The sequence below is a fragment of the Ruditapes philippinarum genome, unplaced genomic scaffold (genome assembly GCF_026571515.1).
Source record: "Ruditapes philippinarum isolate M1 unplaced genomic scaffold, ASM2657151v2 ctg937_1_1_1_1, whole genome shotgun sequence".
Lineage (NCBI taxonomy): Eukaryota > Metazoa > Mollusca > Bivalvia > Venerida > Veneridae > Ruditapes > Ruditapes philippinarum.
The window spans coordinates 314,397-338,255 of record NW_026861665.1 but is presented as its reverse complement, the minus strand read 5'-3'; the positions used below and the strand labels follow the sequence as shown (position 1 = coordinate 338,255).

Genomic DNA, 23,859 nt, shown 5'->3' with positions numbered 1-23,859 from the left:
ACCATCAATATTAAATTGCCATGTACCACAAACAAGTGTACACCCATGCAGTCTATCCATTGCTTTTGAAGTTTTATCACAATAATTATGGAAAATTCACTGTTCAAAACTGGGCTAGTCCATAAGCATTTACTTACTAGACTTTAACATATTTTTTAAAATGTTCATTTACCAAAGTGATTATTTTCTCCTTTAGTTTTGGCACAAGTTTTTTAACTAAAGTTTCAAAGCAGTCAATCAGTTAAATAATTATGCACAAATCAATCAGAGAAAGAACCAATCACATGCTTAAGTTAAAAAGTGTATTAGACCTCATGTTAAATTCACGATAGTTGTCCCTCTAATTTTCCTAATATCAGACAAGCATGTAACCACAGGAAAAAAAACAATAAATGCAAAACTTCTTACCTGAGACCTGAGTTCAATAATAAATGCTCTGTGTTAAAATAATTTAATATTTCATCGCTTCTGTGTCCTTTACGCCCCACCATAGTGTGTCTCCGGGACAACGAGGTGGGGCACTGCAGCGGGTCGCTCACCTCACTCAACTCCTGTAATGAACAAATGTAACATTATTATATAAAAATCTATTGATAGAAAACCAATACCATTTATCTTTAGCTGGCTGGAACCAAAGATGATAAGCTTTGACCTACTGTTACAGAACCAGGCTGGCCAGTACATCTGTGCAGTCTGATCAAGCTCTATACTGATAGTAGCTCCAGTTTATGTATCATAATACTGTAATCCCTTAAGCTTCAAATGGACTGGTCCAAATTCAAAGCAGGAAGTGCCCATTACACATTCGTGTGCCCAAAGTATCCCATTAACTAGTGATGGAAATCGGATGGAATTTGTCTCAATCGATCATCGGTTCAATCGGATTGGCCATAATCGATAACTTTTCGAATAAAGTCGCGTTAAAAAGAAATAGGGAAGAAACATTTCTTCCCATGGTACTTCATTAAATTCAGTAACATGAACTTCATTTAGCACTTTTAAACACAGTTTTCACCTCATACATGTATAGTCATAATTTTACGAAATAGATTTTATTTTTCAATGGATGTCAAATAATAACATTCACATCACATAATATTGCTATTGTTTACATCATGCATTGATCCTGTTCAACTCCAAATTGTCTCCGCGATGATTTTTTTTGCGATCGGCTAAGAAAATTACCGTCAGAATTAATTCCCTTTGATACTTAAAACATTTTCGACGACGTCGCGGAAATTTTTTGTGTGAATCGATTATTGTCGCTTTACATAACAGTAACTGATTATCGGCAACTTGCGACAATCGGAACATCACTACCATTAACTTAAAAAGTTTGAAATAGTTGACAAGAGTCTTTCTATTCACATCTCATGAAAATACTCAAGCAAAGCAGATCTACACCCTAGAGCAAAAAAGGCGATTTAAAACAGTTTACAAAAGTATTCTCACTTGAAATCAAAATAAAAAGCTCAGGATAGAAATTTGAACTGTAGAACTGTAAAAAAACAAACAAACAAACAAACAAAACAAAAACACCCAAAAAAACACTAACACTTTTAACATAATCCTAAAGCACACTGAATATCACAAATGCTTAATACAAGATCATTTTTGCATTTAAAAAAAAGTGCCTTTAAATAGAATGTGGCAAAATAGATTATCAATTAAATATTTCTTTAAACAGATCTCTAAGAATAGAAATTGACAACAACATTGCAAGCAATTAACCTAATCAATTAACCCAATATGTTACATAAACCTTATTTTTCTGTTGGTTTGAAAAATAAAAACCAACACAGATATGTGTACCATTTGTAAGCGTAATAAAACGTCATTGTATTGACTTTTTCTAGTCTTTTTATCCTGCAAAAATATGCTCCAGGATGTAAAATCAACCAGATGTCACCATTCAGGTCAGCATATGCAAGGCCCTGTTAATTCTTTATCATTTCTGTAACACCTTATACTTGTAACTCAAAGGATAACTGTTTCTAAGTAATAGTGAAACTTGTATATGACTGACTTGACCAACTGTACAGTGAAACCTTTGATTGACTAAATGACTTGACCAAGCAATTTACAAATACAGCAAAACTTTTACGACTTGACCAAACAATATACAAATACAGTGAAACTTGTATGACTTCCCCTAGCAATATACAAATACAGTAAAACTTTTATGACTGGCTTGACCAACTGTTACAAAGTAACAGTGAAACTTTTCTGACTTGACCAAGCAATAATTATACAAATAGAGTGAAACTTGTATGACTTGACCAAGTAATAAACAAATACAGTAAAACTTTTATGACTGGCTTGACCAACTGTTACAAAGTAACAGTGAAACTTTTCTGACTTGACCAAGCAATAATTATACAAATACAGTGAAACTTGAATGACTTGACCAAGTAATAAACAAATACAGTAAAACTTTTATGACTGGCTTGACCAACTGTTACAAAGTAACAGTGAAACTTTTCTGACTTGACCAAGCAATAATTATACAAATACAGTGAAACTTGAATGACTTGACCAAGTAATAAACAAATACAGTAAAACTTTTATGACTGGCTTGACCAACTGTTACAAAGTAACAGTGAAACTTTTCTGACTTGACCAAGCAATAATTATACAAATACAGTGAAACTTGAATGACTTGACCAAGTAATAAACAAATACAGTAAAACTTTTATGACTGGCTTGACCAACTGTTACAAAGTAACAGTGAAACTTTTCTGATTTGACCAAGCAATAATTATACAAATACAGTGAAACTTGTATGACTTGACCAAGTAATATACAAATAGAGTGAAACTTTTATGACTGGCTTGACCATCTGTTACAAAGTAACAGTGAAACTTTTCTGACTTGACCAAGCAATAATTATACAAATACAGTGAAACTTGTATGACTTGACCAAGTAATATACAAATAGAGTGAAACTTTTATGACTGGCTTGACCATCTGTTACAAACTAACAGTGAAACTTTCTGACTTGACCAACTGTTACAAAGTAACAGCGAAACTTGTATGACTTGACTAAGCAAAATACAGTTACAGTGTAACTTGTATGATTACCTTGAGCAACTGTTATTACGTAATAGTTGAATTTGTACAGCTGACTTGACAAACACTTATACAGTAACATATCAGCTGTCAAAATGTTGCACAGTATTAGTAACACTTGAACAACTTATTTAACCCCAGCTTTGAATTCCTATCTGTCCACTGTTACAGGGATTCTAGCATGAAAATGATGAAACAAAGTTATTAACCCCAGCTTTGAATTCCTATCTGTCCACTGTTACAGGGATTCTAGCATGAAAATGATGAAACAAAGTTATTAAATTTTTTTAGTCTTTTTCAAACTTGATGAACACAACTCCATACTGGTATAATAGTTCCTAAATGTAAAAGTTAACAGTTAAATTCCTTAATGTAACATTGTATTATAATAGTTGACAGTTCTTATCATACCAGTTGACATAACCCATCATTACAGTCAACAGTTACTAAATGAAAAGGTTTCCTAAATGTAACATTGTATTGCAACAGTCGACAGTTTCTCTCGTAACAGTAACTAAATGTATGTTTTCTGATTGCAACTGTCCACAGTTATTATGGTAACAGTTGTAACAGTTCGATATAGTTCCTTATAGTAATAATTGATAGTTCCTAAATGTAACAGTTGACAGCCCTAAATGTAACAGTCGACAGCTCTAAATGTAACAGTGGACAGCTTTAAATGTAACAGTGGACAGCCCTAAATGTAACAGTGACAGCCCTTAATGTAACAGTCGACAGCCCTAAATGCAACAGTGACAGCCCTAAATGTAACAGTTGACAGCCCTAAATGTAACAGTCGACAGCCCTAAATGTAACAGTCGACAGCCCTAAATGTAATAGTCGACAGCCCTTAATGTAACAGTCGACAGCCCTAAATGTAACAGTCGTCAGCCCTAAATGTAACAGTCGACAGGCCTAAATGTAACAGTCGACAGCCCTAAATGTAACATTGGACAGCCTTAATGTAACAGTGACAGCCCTAAATGTAACAGTTGACAAACCTAAATGTAACAGTTGACAGCCATAAATGTAACAATAGACAGCCATAAATGTAACAGTTGACAGCCCTGAATGTAACAGCCCACAGGAAAAAGGAAATCAAAAGGAAATCCTGTGAATTACCAAAATTTTGCACAATATGAGTAGGGTATGAAATTTTTCTATAAAGAAATATGAATGTTCACTTCACATTAGTGCTTAGTAAAACAATAGCTGAAAGTTCAAATCAGGAAATATGTCAAATTGCACCTTTTTTTGCTTGCTGTTTCACAAGGCATGTAAGATATATGTGATCTATAATTAAGATCTGGATGAAGCCAAATTTCAAGTGAACATCTTCTGTGGTTAATGAGATAATGAAATTGTACGTAAAACTATATGTAACGAAATATTTTTATAAACAAAGTATTTTTATAAAATTTATTAACAGAAAAATTTGTTGTTTCCATAATCTTGTAACTGATGCTTAAAAGAGTCTGAACATAGAATATTATTTAACACACATAAATATTGTATCCAAATAGAATAAAATGTTTGGGAACAAAATATTATGTTGTTATTTTAAGTAGGGTTTCAATCTTCAATCATTGATTCTATCCGTGTGCCAGTTTTAACATAGCTCTATACACTTTAACCAAGTGTGCCATCTGGGTATGGATGCCAGACCCATTTTCCGCTGAATAATCAAGAAAAGTATTCAGTACTTACCTTGAGGTGGCCACACCTTGCATCAGACCCCTGTTTAGGGCCTGATAACACTGCAGTCTTGGACAACATTTCGCCCATGCATCACATTCGAGTCAAAATCATATCAACAACTCCCTGCTTACTTAAACAAACCTGAAAATATACAAAAACAGCAACATTATGATACATGACTTATAGTAAATATATGATTGTTCAATAAACTGTAACCTACTGGAGTTGGAAGTTACCGTATATCTCCTTTGCCATCAGTAAAGTCAGCTAAGCCAGCCTGCACATCCATGCTATTGGTAGCTTAATTTTTTTGTATTTTTACATTGAAATCCCTTAAAACTTCCAATGGACTGTTCCAAATGAACCACTAAACAATATCAGCTGTAAAGAATTAAAGTACAAACAAAAACATGCCTAAAATTGTAGTAACATAATCATAAAATTCCTGGCTTGCATCTGTTTTTACGTTCCATCTCTCTAATGATGCTGCAAGTTTTCATGTTTAGCAGTAATCAGGCCTTAATTGGTATTGATTGTATTTGTATTTTGTACAGTGGCTCCCTTAATTGGCAGCTGAAAGAATAATGCAAGACTTAATTGGAAAATATTTGATCATCTCTGAGGGATACTTTTCTTTTTAAGTCATGATATACATTATACAACAATCTAAACCAGCGGAAAAAAACACTTCCTATTATACTGTCTCTAACAATTATTTATATTTTTGTTTTGTTTTCTGGCTTATTTGTCATTTCTTAATAAAAAAATAATCCTCGATTCATCTTCAATTTCTCGAACTCTTTAACTGTCCTTTAAGCTCACAGTATCATTTAAAAAAGTTTCACTCTTAAAAACATCAAGGCTCTTTTCTTAGAAAGCATTTTATTAAGTGTATTTGTTTTGTTATGTCTTTTTGTTTTCTTTTTCATAAAAACATGATAGACGCATCCCTCTTCCCTGCTGGTACACATGATAGGTGAAGATGCACTGAAATTCTAGAAAAAAAACAACACCAAAAAAACCAAAAAAAAAACAAGGAAGAGACATCCCCTCACCTCACTGAAAAAAAAACAAGATAACTACCCCCTACAAAAAACATATGACAGGTCAATTTCCCTCCAGAAATTCAAAATGGGTGCAATTTCTTTCCAAAAAAACAACAACAAACAAGAGGGCCATGATGGCCCTGAAGTCGCTCACCTGTATATAGGCCCCTGAAGCGGGGCCAGTTTAAACCCCAGGGCTTTTATTTGAACAAACTTGGTAGACACCCATTAGAAGATGTTTCATGCTAAACATCTAAGGTCTAGCTGGTCAAGTTATTTCTTTACACATTCAGTTAAAAACAGTGACACACCTGGGGCGGGGCCAATTTTGACCCCAGGGCTTTTATTTGAACAATCTTTGTAGACACTTACTAGAAAATGTTTCCTGCTTAATATCTAAACTCTAGCTATTCGGGTTTTTTCAAAGAATTTTTAAGTTTTTGCTATACACATATAAGGAAAATCAATTTACCCCGGGGCGGGCCCAATTTTGACCCCAGGGCTTTTATTTGAACAAACTTTGTAGACACTCACTAGAAGATGCTTCGTTCTTAATATCTAAACTCTAGCTATTTGAGTTTCTTCAAAGAAGCTTTTTCAAGTTTTTGTTATACACAAATAAGGAAAATGAATGTCCCCCGTGGCGGGGCCAATTTTGACCCCAGGGCTTTTTTTTTTAACAAACTTGGTAGAGACTCACTAGAAGATGTTTCATGCTTAGTATCTAAACTCTAGCTATTTGTTTTTTTTTCAAAGAAGATTTTTTAAGTTTTTGCTATACACATATAAGAGAAATCAATGACCCCCGGGGCGGGGCCAATTTTGACCCCAGGGCTTTTATTTGAACAAACTTGGTAGACACCCATCAGAAAATGTTTCATGCTAAATATCTAAGCTCTAGCTCTATGGGTTCTTTAAAAGAAGATTTTATTAAGTTTTTACTATATGCATATAGGGAAAATCAATGACCCCCTGGGGCGGGGCCAATTTTGACCCCAGGGCTTTTATTTGAACAAACTTGATAGACACTTATTAGAAGATGTTTCATGCTAAATATCTTAGCTCTAGCTCTTTGGGTTCTTTAAAAGAAGATTTTATAAGTTTTTACTATATGCATATAGAGAAAATCAATGACCCCCTGGGGCGGGGCCAATTTTGACCCTAGGGCTTTTATTTGAACAAACTTGGTAGACACCTATTAGAAGATGTTTCATGCTAAATATCTTAGCTCTAGCTCTTTGGGTTCTTTAAAAGAAGATTTTATAAGTTTTTACTATATGCATATAGGGAAAATCAATGACCCCCTGGGGCGGGGCCAATTTTGACCCCAGGGCTTTTATTTGAACAAACTTGATAGACACTCACTAGAAGATGTTTCATGCCAAATATCTAAGCTCTACCTCTTTGGGTTTTTAAAAAAGAAGATATTTTTTCTATCGGTTGCCATGGCAACCAGAGTTCTCCATGGAATTAAATTCTTTGAACAATTTTTAAAGGTGACCACCAAAGGAACATTCCTGTGAAGTTTTGATGAAATTGGCTCAGGGGTTTATGAGGAGATGTCATTTAAAGAAAAAGTTTACGGACGATGGACAGACGCCGGACGAAAAGCGATCACAAAAGCTCACAAAACAAAACAGCATGGGTCATTTTCCTTTGGGAGGAACTTTTTCAAAGAAAAACATGATGGGTCATTCCCCCCCCCCCCCCCCCCCCCGAAAAACATATAGGTGCATATATATAAAATATCCCCCTACTCCCCAGAGAGAGAAACAATATGGGTACAATTTTTTCCAAGAAAAACATAACAGGTCATAAATATTTCCCCCCTATGAAAAACAAGATTCTTGATGAGGTGTCTTTCTTGGAAAGGAAGCATGTTCATTTATAGTTTTAAGTTCTTTGACACTAATAATGATGTTTAAATTATTCAGAAAAATGAGATACTTTATGCTTTATGACAGTGTTGTTAATTGCTTTAAACAATTATTTATTTAAGTTCGATTGCATAACAAGTTCTTGCAACTTATATTAATCTCTTTCAAGTCCACTTTCTGGAACCAACCAGTACTGGTGTCATTTGAAGAAACATCTTTCTGTTTTGAAGACTGAACATAATTATAGTTTCTAGATTTCCTAAAAGACCTCAAACTAGATCAGCATGTCTTATTATTAATAATAAGTAGACTATAAATTACTGCAGTCATGCCTGAACTAAAAACTGGCCTCATCAAATTAAATGGTTGTCAACCATCCTTATCATAATTATTACCAAAAAATACAGCTTACAATCGTTTTAAAATTAAAAAAAAAAAGAAAATATCATTTTTAGTTAGGTATTTCACCTATTCATGTAAGTATACAGGAAATAAAATGATTATACCTGCCCACCTCCAATATGAAAAGAAAAAGAAAATAAATACATATACATGCAACTAAAAAGAAAAATCACCTTTGTAACTTTCCATGTAATCGTACCTGATACTTTTCCAATTCTATTCCTCTTTTGTAAGATAATTATCAGAATGGTCATTTTGTTAGCAAATGCCATGGACACTTAAAAACTGAGGAATACCATCAGTGTTAGATAACTATAATGTGCATGTCCAATATTTGCACGTGTATTCTGAACAACAGTATTATAGACTTGAACTATAAACATGTATATTATATAAGCTAACCATTATAATATATGATTTTTTATGTTATTTTCCAAAAAAAATTCTAACATTTTTGAAATTTTGAAAATTAGTTGTAAGTATAACAGTTAGAAGTTATACAGGACCTTTTTTCATATTTAAAATTTGTAGCCGGCATGGCTGCAAATAGGGTCAAGGTGACCTGCCATTGGAAACAGACAAAATTGAAATGCCTCAACCCCAAGCTCGAGTCTGTAAAAGAACATAACCTTTGTCTTCCAACCAAAGCATGATAGTATAGTATAAACAAGAGGGCCATAACGGCCTGGATCTTTCATCTGGAGATACATTACCAGAAAAGGTTTCAATTATTACTTTTCAATGTCACAATCAGTTAAATGAGATCACATTGGGTTTGTCTTATTTTACCCAAGCTGCATAAATTTTGAAATAAATGAAATGCTAAATAAAAAATATTTAAGAATTTGCCATCCTAATTTAACAATAGAAGACTTGAAGGTATTTTGATCCCAGAGGAGTAACTTATCTAACTTTTAGAGAGGCACAAGGTGATCCTAAATGCCAAATATCCAAGCTCTGGGTATTGTATTTTCAGAGAAGATTCTTAAGACATTTTGACTTTATTACAATTCTATGTAAAGTAATTGCACTTCAGGGTGGGACCATTTTGAGCTCAAGGGGCTAGACATAACTTTGGTAGGGGTCAAGTAGGCTATACTAGATGCCAAATATTAGAGCTGTGGGCCATGTAGACTATCACAAATGCATTTTCCTCATGATACAAGTGAATATAAACTAAATTACACCCAGGCAAATTTTGAGGGACATGATTTATATAACTTCTGTAGAAGACCATAAGGTGATGGCCGATGCTACAATATCTAAGCTCTGTGTAAAATAGTTTCTGAGAAGAAGAATTTTAAAGATTTCATTTTTCAAGTGGCATGTACAGAAGTTATCAGTTCCTTGTGAAAGTGATGGCAACTAGAAATCAGCCTGCCCAGGAACAATGCAGTGGCTGAACTGTGCTGCCGAGAATTCAAAGTTGCTCACTGCCATGATCTGGAGGGTACATGTATAAAACTAACGCCACCAATGCATATTGAAGAATAATACTGGTGAGGTTTGGTCTAAATCCATCCTGTAGTTTAGCAGGAGATGTGGACAATGATGAAAGACCGAGCTCAGACAGCATACCATCCCTAAAATCTCATCTCTGAGCATGAGCTAATAAAAAGCAAAAACAAACAATAACAAGATACTCTTGAATATTTCAATTTATGTTTAACACAGGAATTGTCTGTCCACAGGGGGAATAACTCAGTACAAATCTTTGCTAGAGTACCTTTAATTGACCAGAACCTATTTGAGCCCGTCATGACAAAACCAACATAGTGCGTTTGCCACCAGCATGGATCCAGACCAGCCTGCGCATCCGCGCAGTCTGTTTAGGATCCATGCTGTTCGCTTACCAACTCTATTACAAGTAGAGGTACTGATAGCGAACAGCATGGATCCTCATCAGACTGCGCGGATGCGCAGGCTGGTCTGGATCTATGCTGGTCGCAAATGCACTATGTTGGTTTTGTCATGACGCGGCTCATTTGATCTCATGAGATAAAATGTGTATCTATTGTGAAAACTGAAAAATATTTGTGTGATATGTACCGGTATTTGCAAAATATCTCTCAGTTTGCAATTCCTGTAAATTTAATTTGGTATGAGTCAACTTTTCCCTGCATCATACGCTATTTTCTGAATCGTTGCAAATAGATTATTACTCATGAAATATAAGTCATATTTCAAATGCTTTGGCATACAATACAGGGTTAAAGCACTCCTTTTTTTGGCACCTTCTTCGTGTTCACCATCATCTACAGAAGCACGACGAGGCATTTAAAGCCCAAGGTGTCAGGGTGAGGGATTCAGTATACAGTGATAATGTATGAAGGCTTCTGTAGATGTTAATGCACCAAAAAAGTGCACTAGCGCTATTCTTGAACTAGAGCTATCACTAATGGTGATTTATACCACATTCTAACACGACCCGCATTTTTCCCCATTGAACATAGAAGAACCGAAAGTGTGTGTTATTATGCTATAAAATCACTGTTTGACGTTCTATATTTAGACATGTGACGTAATCATTATACAAGTGACGTAACCACTAAAAATGTGACGCGCTGACAATAAGTACGGAAACAAATCAGGCGCAATTAAGCTAGTTATAATGTTCGGCAGCATTTATTTGTTGATGTCGTGTTAGAATCGAAATAATATATCCAAATCGGTGATTTTATTGCTATATAACATCACTGTTTGTCGTTCGGATGCGCATCATTATATCACTCAGGCTACGCCCTCGTGATATAATTCCCCGCATCCGAACTCCAAACAGTGATGTTATTGAGCAATAAAATCACAGTTTGGGATATATTATTTCTTAAATATATCATTCCTAACTCTATGCAAGGTCTCCACATAAGCTTCCTGAATGCCAAGTTTTATTACAATATCTCATTCCTAACTCTTTACATTGTCCCAAAAAACATTTTTCTATCTTAGGTAACAGTGACCTTCACTCCAGGGAGTTCAAAAGCAATCCCAATCTGGCTCTTCATACAAGTTTGCATTATACTAAATTTGAAAATAATATCTCATTCCAAACTTTAGTTATTGTTCGGAAACATTTTTTTCTAATTTTATACACAGTGACCTTGATCCAAGGGAGTCCAAAAGCAATCCTAACTGGGGTCATGCATCATGTTTTCTTCTCTGTTTAAGTACTGCATGCACAGTTTTTTATTTAAGAATATGGTTTCACAACAAACAACTCATTTATTTGGGCTAAGTGATAACAAATGCAATTGCCAAGAGGTATGCCTACAAATACACAGGTTAGTTAACAAGTGGTTGGAAATGTTGACTGACTGCTAAGACAATTGAGGATTTATTGCAGGAATACATATAAACAAATAACTATATTCTAATTTTAAATTACTTTAGCTCAAATATGATGAAAAGAAAAGAATTTATTAGACCCACTCTCAAACAGTCTGTTTCCTCGAATTCTCATGAACCAAGTATGGCTTAAACTTACAATCCCTGTGTTGAGGGGCAGACTTCCTTAAACCACAAAGCCAAGTCCTCTTTGAGATTCACCAGCACTGCTCAGGAAGCTTAACAAACTGAAATAAAAGGTCTAGAGAAAGACCTTATATGCCATTATGTGCTTACATTGCAGCTGGTGTCTAAACTTTGGTGAAACCAGCATATCGTTGAAGGATATAACTTGACACGATTCTTAGGGTAGTTCTCGGTATTTATACTTAAATGACTAAATAAGAGGAGAGCAATTCAATTTCAGTCAGCAAGTCTTGGATGTTGCCATGTAAAAATTGGGTTTAAAGGGACGGATGTGTGCTGATAAAGTGACTACAAACTTTCAAATTTCTTTGAATTTACCAAACAGTCAAAATTTTAAAGTAATAATACGCCATTATAGTCAAAAAGCTTTTCAGCGCTATAGTATCAACTTTTCGGGGGGAAAAGTAAAAAATATTTGGCTCTAAGTGCTATCTCTATCACATCTATGATATATATTGAAAGCTTAATAAAATCAAGGGCTCTTCCATCAATTAGCCTCAATCATATAGATACTATTATCATGTGGAATGCCAATAAAAAATGCTTACATGTCATTATCAAATTGATTTTTCTCCCAATGTTTCTATAGAATTTTATTTATCATTCACCCGGAGTTTCATAATGTTTATCATTTCATCACCTTAAAGCAGTAATGACTTAACTCCTCATATAATTTTATAGAAGTTACCCCGTTAATGCACTAAGGTGATGATTTGCATAAAAAGATTTTAGAACTTTTACATAACAAGGGCTGGTCTAAAAGTTCCTTATCTACTAGTAATTTAGAAGATTTTAGTCACTTTTTAAAAATATTGCAAATAAAAAAGAATTAATATTACATGTTGTAAAAGATCTTACTTAAATTTTAGAAATATCGCTAAGTAAGATTTATTACTTAGAGACTTTTTTTTTAGAATAATCTTTGCAACTATCAGAAATGGGTTTAATGGCTTGAGACAAATACAGGATAACTAGGACAAATCAAAATCTTAAAGGAAAAAGAAAAAAAAAATCAGGAAAATAGCCAAAACCCCTTCCCCCACTGCAATAATGCACTGTCTTACTATAAGGTTATCTACTTTGAAAACCTCTAGATTTTGAAATTAACATGTGAGCCCATTAACCCTGATCTTGCTGTAGTCTTTGCCACCAGTACAGAGCCATTGCCAGACTACACAGGAAACCAGGCTTTTTTTATAGTTTGTAGCTCAAATTTTAGTATTTTGGTTATTAAAATCCTTTAAATTTCAAATGTACAGTTTCAAATTCAAAACTGAACAACTCCATTCAGCAGCTTTATTAGGGTTAAAAGAAAAATAAACATTTATGCCTCAAAACAATCTTGACCTATTTATCAAACTGTCAAAAATTATGCAGGAAAATAAATATATTGTTTATGATTTAGAAAAAAAACCCCTAAAAAACCAACATTTTTGCTGCAAAATGTAAGTCATTCACTTTAATGTTAATAGAGAAATCAAGGCTTTACTCACCAACGCCCATGCAATTCTTGTTTATCCTGCAATAAACAAAAAAAGACAATTTAACATTAAACTCATGATGACATTAGACAGATTTAACTGCTCTTTCACATGCAGCATTCTGTGCAGAAAAAGATTAGAATGATAATCAATGGACATGAAACAAATAAAAAAAACGAGAAAAAAAAAACTCATCATACTTTAGTATTGAATTCAATCAATTTCAGAAATTCTTGACTCAGTAAGAGTGTGCTCAATTACAGGCAATTTAGGGCACAACAGGAGGAGGACAATTTGTGTCCCAGATGTTTCGAGATCAGAAAATTTAACATAATTGCAATTTCATCAAAACAGAATATTGTTTTTTGGTTGTTTTTTTTTTAAATAAAAAAAATGTTGGATTTGTATGTGTTGGACATGTACATGTTGGATTGGGTAACCCATAGGGCACCAAATATTACAGTGGGCTATTAATGGTAACCCATAGGGAACCATGGGGTGTGGGGGTTCTGAGACAGATTTCCTTAACAATTGATAAATAGAATTGAAATGTATTTTCTTACACTAATTGGCCTGAAAATCCTGCAACAGTACAGCATTTTTGTCTCAAATTATTTCTCAAAAGACAATTCAAAATTCCCAATATAAATACAAGTCTATTTATAATACATAATAAAATTTGAAAAGGTCAATTACAGAATTACACTTGCACTTTACCCCCTTTTTCTGCCTTACAGGAATTCACTAAGTGCCTGTTACAAATGATTTTCTGCACACAATTTGCCAAACCATGACAGCCAATCAACAACAAGCAATTGCATGACCACCCCTATCATTCAATATCAATTTTAACGCTCATGCAAAAAAGAGCTCGTTTTTCCCCCCTCCAAACCAATTTTTTACAATCACCATAACAAATAACTACCGAAAAAACTCTGAAAGCAAGCATGTCAAGGAGATGTAGAAACCGGCAAGTTCTTGGTTTCAATTAAAATCAATACGAGTGTGCGAAGATCCAATGCTTTTAGAAAGCAAATATAGTAACCATGGTTACCAAAACAGAAATTGTAACATTTCGAGAGCTCTTTAATGCAAATAAAACATATCAGATCAAGATTTCAATAAATATCATGCTACCAAAGCTAACCAAAGCTATTCCAAAAACCTATTTCCGGAAATTTGGCCAATTTTATACTATCAGCTCCAAAGCTTCTTGTTCTGCTATTATTTTAAGCATTTAAATTTGTTTACTGCGCCTCAGTGATGGAAACACGCAGAATATACAGACGCAGTTAGAATATTTGATTTTTTCTCTCAAGAGAAATCAATTTTGTTATCCAATTTCAATGCATTTTGAAGAAACATACATTATATAGTATTCCATGACAAGTTTTTTGTACTGGTACCAGTATTAATCGAATGCATTAGCATACGCAATTAGTTCAAAATAAAAATAAAAAAAATTGAAAATGTGGTCATTTTTAAAGCTGCTTTTGCAGCATTTCAATTTAAAACTCACTTTATTTCATTTGAAGACCATTCATCCTCTGAATGTAATGAAAACCAGAACTTTTATTCTGTTATGTTAAAATGCAAAAATGTTAATATAGGGGCAAACATCATAAAGTATATAGTTAGGGCAAAAGAAGACATGTCAACTTTACACTTCAACTCTGTTTTGCAGATTTGCAAAAAAAGTACCACTAGAATTAAGTAAGATATATCTGACAAGTCTTCTAAGCCGATTTCAACACATTTTTGAGGTATCCTGGCAGTCAGCTAACCAAATAGACTGGCTAACTTCCCAGATATTAAAATTTTTCCACAATTAACTGGTTACTTATCTCACATCATGTCTGAATCAGCCTTTGAAGACAACTGACCAACAGACTTAAATGCCAAACAAGATTGCATTTGAGAAAAATGCTATGCCACCGCATTAATCCTTGTACCTTCAGACAATAAGATTTTTTGATTTTTTTACTATATGTTTATATTGAAAATCAATGACCCCCGGGGCAAAGGCAATTTTGACCCCATTGCTATAATTTAAGCAATCTTGCTAGAAGTTCATTTCATAATGTTTCATGCAAAATATCTAACCTCTAGCATTTGTCAATTTCTAGAAGAAATTTTTTTAAAGTTTTTACTACAAGTCATGTTTAAGTTTTTACTATATACATATAAGGAAAACCAATGACCCCCGGGGCGGGGCCGATTCTGATCCCAGGGCTATAATTTGAATAATCTTGGTAGAGGTCTACCAGACAATGCCTTGTGCAAAATATCTAAGCTCTAGGCCTTTTGGGTCTTTACAAGAAGGTATTTTAAGTTTTTACTATATGTACATATAGTGAAAATCAATGACCCCCGGGGCGGGGCGAATTTTGACCCCAGGGCTATAATTTGAACAATCATGGTAATGGTCTACCAGACAATGCCTTATGCAAAATATCTAAGCTCTAGGCCTTTTGGGTCTTTACAAGAAGGTATTTTAAGGTTTTGCTATCTGTACATATAGTGAAAATCAATGACCCCCGGGGCGGGGCCGATTTTGACCCCAGGGCTATAATTTGAACAATCTTGGTAGAGGTCTACCAGACAATGCCTTATGCAAAATATCTAAGCTCTAGGCCTTTTGGTTCTTTACAAGAAGATTTTTTAAATTTATTCTTATAATTCCTTTTGGTTGCCATGGCAACCAGATTTCTGCATGGAATGAAATTCTTTCAACAACTTTGGAAGCCCTTCACCCAAGGATCAATCCTGCCAAGTTTGGTTGAAATTGGACTAGTGGTTTTTCACAAGAAGATTTTTTAAGTTCACTATATAATCTATATAACACACACACACACACACACACACACAAACAAACACACACACAGGTGAATCGCTATATGCCACCGCATCGCAGATGCTGCGGTGGCATAAAAACGATTTTCACCTTGGCAGAGGACTGAACCAGTGGCCCCTTGATTACAAATACATGTACTTGTATAATACCCACCCTAAGTGAGTTAAGCAGGGGAGACAACAAGGTGTAACTGCTGACTGAGTAATGTAAACTATAAAATATGAAATATTCTTTAAACTACAGATATGTCGACATACGAAAATTTAGAACTTTTAAATTTCGAAAGAAAAAAAATTATAGTGTCGGAATTACCTACCCTCCTTTTATTGCTGACACTATAATAACATTATAAGGAAAATCGGAAACGAAATGTTTTTGTCCTCAGATAATCTAACTTTGTTGCAAGTACTGCGTAGACACTCATAAACATTTCTATGTAGCTCTAGTGATTTCAAAAAATTTCAGTGAAAATGTTCCGAATGTTTAGTTCCAGTTCTAATAGTATTACGTCTATAGATCACAGACTTTTCTATCACGTCCCTGGAGCATATATCGCTTCTGTTTTAGAGCAAAACATTCTGTCAGATAGAAAGTCTGATCGTAATTTATATTACATGTACCAAAATAAAGAAACTATATACAGGAATATACATGATGTTATAATAATCTCTTTGTTGTTTATCAAAACAGCATTCAGCCAGATTTGCGGTAATTTTTACAAAAACTTAGGAAATTTTCTACTGTCTAAAAATTTTTCTACTGACTAAATATGTTGCTATTTATTAGGTGATTTAATTAGTAAATCGATATCACGAATGCATTGTTATATAGAATAATGCACGACTTGAGTTAACAAATATGCACAATATATATTAATCACAATATAATTATATTAATCACAAAGCATTTGACTCGATTTGAGTGATAAAATGTGCATTATTATACACTATTATGCAAGAAAATTTCATATCTATTTCCATTCTTACATGTAAATATTCCTTGTTACTATTTATTTTATTCATCTTGAGGCATGCCCCTTTAAGTCATGATCACTGCATAGGCTTTCATCAAAGAAAATGATTTCAGTTCTTTGTATTTATGATTATGTATTTAATGATTTTGCTATTATTTTGAAACAAATTTTTGATGAAGCCGCTTATTCGATGATTATTATTACTCCAATATTCTTTATCAACTTAATTTTTTTAATCAGTTGTTCTTCAATGTCTTTGACTGTCCTGATGGCTAAATATTTAGGTGAAAGGCATTAACAAATGTTAACATAACAAGACGCTACCACCCCTTCCACAACACTTCCCAAAACAACTTTTCACATAACAATAAAAACAATTAAAAATTTTCAAAAACTGTCATAAGCAAGGAAGTCAATTAAATAAAACAAGAATAGCAATATTTTACAAGAATACAAAATCAAAGCACAAATTGATGGAACACACCACTCCCCTCCCCCATAATCTAAATGATTATACTACAGTTACACACCTACGCAAGTATATACACCTCTGAAGCCATTCATTCTAGACTGGGGCCAATATATATAACTCAGAGTTGAGTATATACTGTAATGAAAAAATCCAATAACTGGTCAGTGGCCATTTGTTGGTCAGTGCAGTGATAGACTGGTCACAGACTTGTAGCTGCAAGCATCTGCAGATCTCTGATGTAAGTCTACATCACACAGGTGCTTGACCTTAACCTCAGGTATAAATAGAATGGTTAATGGCTGAAAGAGGCCTCATAAAGGGATAGGAATTATTTTATGAGTTTTAATGTAATAAACTGTATCATTATCATTTTTTCTATCAGAAAATGGACATTAAACCTATTCCCACTAAAACACTTCATGAATATGTTTTTCAGCAAAAAGTTTCCATTTCATTTTGTCAGAAAAACACACACTGAGGGTTTTTTTTACATATTATTTTTGAGATTTTCATAATTATGATTTGATGTGGGTCTAAAGACAAAACATTCAGATCATTCTCTCATTTCATTTTCCAGATTGATCAGTTTTTATTGTGCAAGATGTTACCTTAAATTAAACACTTTTGAACACTTTATACTAAAATAGTGCTAAAATCAAAATACATTTCAAATTATTTTTAGTAATTATTTATCATTATCATTCTAATATATATCTTTTTTTAAGGCTTTCAATTACTTTCAAATTTTAATCTCCAGGCTTTTGAACCTAAGCCAAGGTCCAATAATAATATTATATGAAAAACAATGTTTCATTATAATAAAAACAATTTACAAACATATATTTTTCTTCTTTTGAAACCACAAACTGTTTTTATTTTGTGTGGGTTGTTTTTTTGCAAATGTGCACCAGATGTTTCCCAATAATGTTATTAAATAGTTATTTTACACTGTCAAAGTTCCCTCATCCCCCACCCACTCGATATTGACTGTGGTTTTTTTTTTGTACCTTCCTCAAATTACTTTAAATGGAAACCTGAGTTAGAGGTCTTAACATACAGTTTCAAAGGTCTGGAAAAATAATATGTGTATTAAATAGAAACTGTGTCATTTAATAATATGACAATATGAAAAATCTTCATATATATTGCATTATCCCTTGGTATATCATTCTACATAATATTGAACAAAAACTTTAAATTTTATATTTCACTCAGTTTCAATTTGACTAGCAGTGTGATATCATTTATATCTCACTTATGTAACTATTTTACTTACCAACCTACATCAATGAAACTATAAAAAAAACAACGCAAAAACTGTTTTTATTTCAACTTTAAATCAATTTAAAAACAATATAAATCATTAATTTACAAAGACAATTTTACAAATGATATATAACTCTGTACAAAAAAAAAAATGCAAAAACAAAACGTCATGCTTTATAGAAATTCTTCTTCTAGAAACAGATGTGCAAGCAGCACGCAATCATGCGAAATTTCAATAAATTTCTTGGGTGGTTTTAATTGCCACTCTATAAAATCTAATGAAGCCTGCACTGCAGAAATGTATAAAAAAAGAATTATGCCATAAATCTCTTTCTTCCATTGGTGAAATAAAAGTGCGCAAAAAATGAAAATTTTTCCTCCGAAATGGCCTTGAGGCACTTATCAAATTTGTAACAAACATAACTTAATATATGTATTTTTTACAACAGCTGCAGACAAAATCATATACAGAAGTATTATAAAACTGTCAAATTTTACATCTTTTATTTTAAACAAACATTTTTGTCATTTCATGACAGCTTAGCTGCACTGTATCCCAGTAAATTATACCAGTATTTTTGCATTCCAAATTTTAATACATTTATATATATATATATATACATTTATAAACATCATATATGATTTCTCTATTTTATATGATCTATTAAATACAGTGTGAGAGTTTGCAATTTTGTTTACAACAACACAAATATTCCTAATTCTAGGCTCGGGTCTTGTTCTTAAAGTGGAGAGGGAAAACCTACCAACAAGAACACTATATTTAGGTTACAGCAGTTATATGCCTAAGAGAAAGTCAGTGGAATTTGTTTTGTATCAAACTAATTTTGGATAATATTAACCCTAAACCAGTCCTACTTGAACTGAATATGACTGGTCAGCCATTGCTTGACCAGTATTGAACCTTTGGTCAGCCATTGCCACCAGAAGAGAGCCTACACATTCAGGTTCCCTACTGAAGTTAGTTCAAATTTCGTTAATTTTGATACTGAAATTCCTCGAGATTCAAATAGGCTGTTCCAAATTCAAAGTTCAGTAAAACAGTTACGAGCATCTAACTGGTCTTTCATGATACCAAAATAAGTTCACAAAGCATGAATTTATCTTAGTGTTTGTTTTTTCTGGTATTTACTGATTTTAAGACATTTTTAACACATCTCAAGTGTTTGATTCCATCTAACCAGCTTTTCTGGATAACTAACCACCTTTCATTGATAACCAACCACCTTTCCCGGATAACTAACCACCTTTCTCGGATAACTAACCACCTTTCTGGGATCACTAACCACCTTTCCTGGATAACTAACCAGGACTAACTAACGTCTAAAAAATCAAAACAACACAAAAACAGAATAACACACCCTTGGGCTCTTATATTAGCAAGTATGGTACACACAAAACAAAGGCACATTTTTTTTGGTACATTCATGTTGACAGAATGGTGACATCATGTGTATGTAAATGTGTTATGCTGTTTTGAACAAATGAACACTTTAATGTGTTTTTTAATAGCCGAAATATTATGTATCTACATGATCTTTCTTAGATAACAAATTAATGTGTTTTTCTCTTCTTCATTTTTCTCCTTGTCAATGGGTGTAAATCACTCCTAAAGCATAATTGAAGCTTTGCATTTAAAAACTTTAACAGAATCGTCATCAAAACAGTTCATTCTAACTCTAAACATAGCGAACTTATTCAATTTCACCTTATGGAGCTCAATCTCCATGATATCAAAATAAAAAAATGTCAGCCAGGCAGTCTCGGCACTGTGAACTGGTCATGCAAATTGGTCTGACTCAGAGTAGCTGCATTGCCAAACTGTTAACACGTCGGTCTTTTGAATTAAGGATTGCTGGCTGCATGGGTTCAAACCTCTTCAGGGGCAAGCTGTTGTTTCTGGGAGCAAGAAACTTTACACTCATTGCTAAGTACTGGTTGGTTTCATGAATGGTTACAAGAGTGTTTCAATAAGCACAATCTACTTAAATAAATTAGTATAAACTAAATTGATCAATTTGGTTACTGCAAAATAGAGTTCAGCAACTACTAAATTTATTCATTTACAATACTGTTGCATTCGATATGGTGTTGCTAGGCCAGTTCAATTTCTGCATTTTGTGAAATTAATGAAATCCCTCAAAATAAAAATGAACTGTTCCCAATTCAAAGCAAGGGAAATCCATTACAAAAATTCAGGTAAACGAGGCTTGGACCTCTGAATAAAAGCATGCTAGTAAGAGACAGGGCATAAAAAATCAATGGTATGGGATCTGTTCTCATCATGTTAAATAATCACACAAAAACTAGTGTGTGAAGTTTCAACCATTCCATTCAGTATTTTTTGAGATACCCATATTTAACCAAAGTGTGACATTGGCTCATTTGCTCTCCCTATTCAAGCTGAAATATGTGTAGTTGAATATGGTTACCACAATGCATAAAAATTTTCAAAAGTTTTTTAAAAGTACATAATATGATATGCACGCTTAAACACTTTTAACCTAAAGATAATTATGTACTTGAATGATGACACGAATATGAACTTAAACTAAATTTTATCACCTGAACTAAAAAGCATCAACTATTACCTACCAAGGATAAGTAGAGTAAAACCATTTTATAAAATAACATGTATGACAAAACAATTTTCTACGTGTAAAATTGTGCCTTCAATCACAAACATTTGAATTGCAAACAAACTTTGTCATGTTTTATTCAACATGTCAAACTGGTGCCATTACTCTACACCATGAATCAAAGAAATTTGTCATTTTTCTGATTAAATACTTAATCGTCAAACTGTCTTTATGAAATGGTTTCTCCGCATATAAAGTCTTCTGGAAAAATTCTTTGAATTCGACAAAAGAACACATACAACATTGTGTGAAAATGAATTTAATGGTACATCACAATAATTACTACTACACAACAATGGATGATTCATTTTACAATGAAACTATTAAGTTAACGAATCTCTCATAAAACAATGCCTTATTCTGAGAAATCATGTTTTATTCCATTGGAATAAAATTTTATGGTTTTGGCAACAGGCATAGGAAATAAATTGACTTAAAATTCATTTTGAGTGAGGAACTTTATTAATTATTCGCTGAATTATTAATGCAACTCCTTCAATCGCCAAACAAAATGGAATTTAAGGATAAGACTCAATGGATCAGAAGATGTGAATTGGACAGTAAATTTTGCAAATCAATTTCATCTCTGTGGAAAAGATAAAAAGTAATTTCATGTTAACTCCAGTTTTTTTTTAAGGAAAACACAGCCTGTAAATAGCTTTTTCGACAGATCTGATAAATGGTTCCAAGAATTTATTTTGTATTTTCTAGAGCAATCATGAGCTTTAGCATTTTGTTATTGTCTATAAATGCTGGTGCATAAATTACATTATTTTTTTCTTTCGGGATTTTTTTTTGCTGCTTTTAAAAGGCTAAGTGGTATTCAACCTACATAATTGTGGAACTTGGGTACAGGTCCATGCCTGAAATAATGCATGGAGGTGCAACAGAGGTCTCTTCCTCCACCAGTAAAGCTGATAAGTTACCATATTAGCATTACAGTGTATAATGTAAGGTAAACCCCCACATCCTCTACCCCAAAATAGAAAGTTGGAAAATGTCAAAATATAGTTTAAGGCTGTGATGGATGTGTGCTGGTTCTCATTTCAGATCAAGCCATACCTTCTAGATAATAAAGATATCTTAATATACAATAAATATACCTGTATATTTCCATTTTGAAGTACCACACCAAAAATAATCATATTAAAACTCAGAGTTGATTATCATATAAAACATCGGCCTTCATCATGCTAGCATTAGTTTTATTATATTTATTTACTTCAGTTTGATTGTGAAATAAGTTCTTGCAACTGATATTATAATCACATTCAAGTCCTGAGAAAACATGGTTGTGACCACAGTAACGCTTGAACACAATCATGATCCCTGAGTTGAGGTTCTTTAACCACCAGGCCACCCATTAAGAGCACTGGTCGGATAGTAAACATCCAAGCCTGTAGGCACAGAATGCATATCAGAGCAGTGGTTATAATGGTTCATCTGTATTGAGCAGTGGTCAGTCTGGACAATTAGACCATTATTGCAGAAAAAGTGGTCAAACTGAACATCCATTAGTCTACATAAATGTGCAAGCTTGCCACTGTCTACACTAATTGGTGTAAAATCTGTCATTAGTGTCGCAAGCAATTACCATAGATTGTTAACATTTTGTTGATTCATCATTATTTCTACAATTTATATGTAGCTATTTTTACATTTCAATCTGTTGCAAAATATTAAACCCAAAAGCAAAATATGTTGAGCTTTTATAATACAGAAATTTCATAGGGGTGTTTGAGTGTCATGAAAAAAACTCTTTTTCAAGGTTACATTGCAAATTGTTCAGTGTCATTTACATTTCTACAAATTAGGTGAATGCATTTTTTTCTCCTTTTTAATGAAACCATTAACGATCATGTTTCATCTAAACATATATCAGTGGAGTACTTTCTTCCTTTAATTCATACTGAACATTAAGAAAATTGCTACTGTAATGTTGTGTTTTGATGAGTTTTATCTGGCATTTACATCTGTTATTAATAATCCTTCACCTCAGTATAATCACCAAGATTTTTGGCTAAAACTATGAAAAGTGTATACCAATTGCATTAGTAAGGAATGTAAGTACAAAGTTTTTCCTCATATTTTTTTATTGAGGTACAAAACATAAAAGCTTGATATTTGTACAGCCAAGCCTTTACATGACCTAGATATTAGCAGAAAAAGCTTCTTTCTGATATTGACAATTCAGATATGCAAGCCTTTTATTGATATTGATGTGTATGATGTGGTGGTGTTCTGCTATGCTGCCACTAGTTTTTTTTGTAAAATGCACTGAAATCTGACTAAGAACAACTCATGCGCCTATTTGTCTATGGCAGAATTAGACCACGATCAATAAAACTGCTAGAAGCTGTGAGCACCAGTATTAACCTTATTTCCGTCCATAGAGTACAAGTGACATCATTGCTGCACTATTTTTTCTCATGTGTGCTGTAAACAGTGTGAAATGCCAACTTGAGTTATTTGGCACATGTTCAAAGCAATTCCTGCAGATTGTGAATAAGTATATTAATTCTATAGAGTAGGTTTT

At 33.3% G+C, this 23,859-nt stretch overlaps 1 protein-coding gene across 6 annotated transcripts in view; it reads right to left on the bottom strand.

Moving 5' to 3' along the window:
• Positions 1–23,859, bottom strand: part of LOC132716448 (uncharacterized) — an 88,734-nt gene that overhangs the window by 25,214 nt on the left and 39,661 nt on the right. For all 6 annotated transcript variants that reach the window (XM_060699726.1, XM_060699724.1, XM_060699721.1 and 3 more), the window contains exons 2-4: positions 13,114–13,139; positions 4,777–4,908; positions 409–551 (exon numbers count right to left, since the gene is read on the bottom strand). The gene's annotated coding sequence lies outside the window, so the exon portion shown is untranslated. The remainder of the gene's footprint in view (positions 1–408; positions 552–4,776; positions 4,909–13,113; positions 13,140–23,859) is intronic.